A 2,978-nucleotide genomic window follows, 5' to 3' on the forward strand; every position below is an offset into this window, starting at 1 on the left:
GTCCATCTCCAAAGACCTGAATGTTCCTGTGTCTTCCGTGCGCAGTGTCATCAAGAAGCTTAAAGCCCATGGCACTGTGGCTAACCTCCCTAAATGTGGATGGAAAAGAAAAATTGACGAGAGATTTAAACACAAGATTGTGCGGATGGTGGATAAAGAACCTCGACTAACATCCAAACAAGTTCAAGCTGCCCTGCAGTCTGAGGGTACAACAGTGTCAACCCGTACTATCCGTCGGCGTCTGAATGAAAAGGGACTGTATGGTAGAGTGTACAGGAAAAAAAAAGAGGCATTCAAAGAAAAAAACACGGTCCCTACAGTCAAACATGGCGGAGGTTCCCTGATGTTTTGGGGTTGCTTTGCTGCCTATGTCTCTGGACTGCTTGACCGTGTGCATGGGATTATGAAGTCTGAAGACTACCAACAAATTTTGCAGCATAATGTATGGCCCAGTGTAAGAAAGCTGGGTCTCCCTCAGAGGTCATGGGTCTTCCAGCAGGACAATGACCCAAAACACACTTCCAAATGCACCATAAAATGGTTTGAGAGAAAGCACTGGAGACTTCTAAGGTGGCCAGCAATGAGTCCAGACCTGAATCCCATAGAACACCTGTGGAGAGATCTCAAAATGGCAGTTTGGAGAAGGCACCCTTCAAATATCAGGGACCTGGAGCAGTTTGCCATAGAAAAATGGTCTACAATTCCTGCAGAGCATTGTAAGAAACTCTTTGATGGTTACCGGAAGCGGTTGTTTGCAGTTATTTTGGCTAAAGGTTGTGAAACCAAGTATTAGGCTGAGGGTGCCAATACTTTTGTCTTGCCCATTTTTGGAGTTTTGTGTGAAATGATCAATGATTTGATTTTTGCTTCATTCTCTTTTGTGTTTTTTCCTTGCAAGCAAATTAAATGAAGATAATAAGACCAAAGAATTTGTGATTGCGATCATTTTCAGGAAGAAACTGAGTATTATCTGACAGAATTGCAGGGGTGCCAATACTTTTGGCCACCACTGTACATAGAGAACACACAATATTTAAAATGGTGCGCACGTTAAAAAAAGAGGCTCCAAAGGAGACATAGTGGGCATAATATTTATGACCACATAAAATTACATAACATTAGTATGACAAATATCTAATATATGAATGTTACTTCTGGAGACCAAGTAATATGTGTGAATCAACTATAATCAATCACAAGAGGAGAATAGTCCCTATATCAGAGTTACCTGAGATGCTGTACACGTGCGCGCCAACCCCGACGCGCGTTTCGGCTATCAGCCTTTGTCAAGGGGTATGTGCAAAGTGAACGAGTGCAGTATAAAATTGTACCGTCAACCAACAAGAGGAATCCTGCGTGCCACGCCTCCCCGCCTATCGCTTTAATATCCACGGCGCAATGGATATTTAGAAGCACCTGTGAATTCCCAGGCATGCTAAGCGCCGACCGGAAATGATGTAACACAGGTGCTTCTAAATATCCCTTGCGCTGTGGATATACAATTCTCCTCTTGTGATTGATTATGGTTGATTCCCACGTATTACTAGGTCTCCAGAAGTAACTCTCATATATTAGATATTCGTCATACCAATGTTATGTTAATTTATGTGGTCATAAATATTATGCCCACTATGTCTGCTTTGGAGCCTCTTTTTTCATTGTGCGCGCCATTTTAAATATTTTGTGTTCTCTATGTATGTATCTTCACCCCCATCTGTAACGTTGTCAATAAAATTTACATTATTTATTATGCCATTTGTGATGGATCATCTATTCTGAGCTTCGGCTCTTCCCCCTCCGTATATCCTTATATGATGATCCCCTCATCCAATAGTCTTTAGGTGGGCAGTTTTTCTGAGATGGAATATAATGTGTACTAAAAGGTGATTATACTCACATTGCCCAAATCTATCATGCTTCTCTTTCTAATAATTTCTCTGTTTTGCACAGGTATTGCCATGGATATAATGGACTATAGAGCCAAGGAGAAAACTTGGCTCACACAAATTGAGCAAACGTTTGGGGGTGATCATGTGGATTTTTCACCCGGTGGCGATCACAGATGGGACGAACAATTCTCAGACATCCAATACATGATGGTCAAAAGAACAAAATTGTGGTGGAACCGGGTGTTCCTAGAAAGATATGTTAACCGCAAATTAATTCCTACAGGTCTTAGAATAATAGTGGTTCCCACTATCCCTGTAGATGATGATACATTTATCTCAAAATGGGAAGAAGCATGCAATGTCTGCTCCAATAGTTTTCTGACATTATTAATTGAGTCTAATGCTACTGGGATTATGAATCTTGATAAGCTGATTGATGTAGAGCAAACAAATTTGAAGTCAAACTGTCCTGCTGAAAAGCTAACACAATTTGAGACACAAATGGATACTACTATTGTCAGTATGGTCAAAAAGATTCATGACTCACAAAGTATCAAGTTTAATCGCGATATGCGAGATTATCAAATGAAAACTGTCTACCGCTGGCGCCAGGCCAGGAACAATCAATCTCAATCGTCACGAACTCCATCTGTCACTTCAGCGTCTCTTAGTGAACTTTCGGACACATCCTCGACATCCATGATGACTAGATCGGGTGCTGTTAAACAATGTGATTCTAATTTTCATCCATATAAAAGACATGAATCTACTTCAATCGACAAGAGGAAAAAAGATAACAAGATAATTAACCTTAGCAATCATGTCCTTTCTATGGATGATTTATCTTACTCACTAATGGACTTACTTTTTCCCCCTCCTCTGGTTTCGACCAATTCACTGCTATTAAAGATCTGCATATTTTTGCTAGGTCATTGATGTTCAAACGACATTTTCATGATACTAATCTTGACAAACAGTTTCCAACAGAGGAGGAACAACTGGCCTTAAGGACTCTGGAAGAGCTAGCCACTGAACATGTTACCGTTGAGCATGGTAAGATTCCTCCTTCTATTATGCCCCACTCCAAGA

This window comes from Phyllobates terribilis, unplaced genomic scaffold, assembly GCF_046119375.1.
Source record: "Phyllobates terribilis strain yellow unplaced genomic scaffold, ASM4611937v1 Scaffold_2__4_contigs__length_985480577, whole genome shotgun sequence".
NCBI lineage: Eukaryota > Metazoa > Chordata > Amphibia > Anura > Dendrobatidae > Phyllobates > Phyllobates terribilis.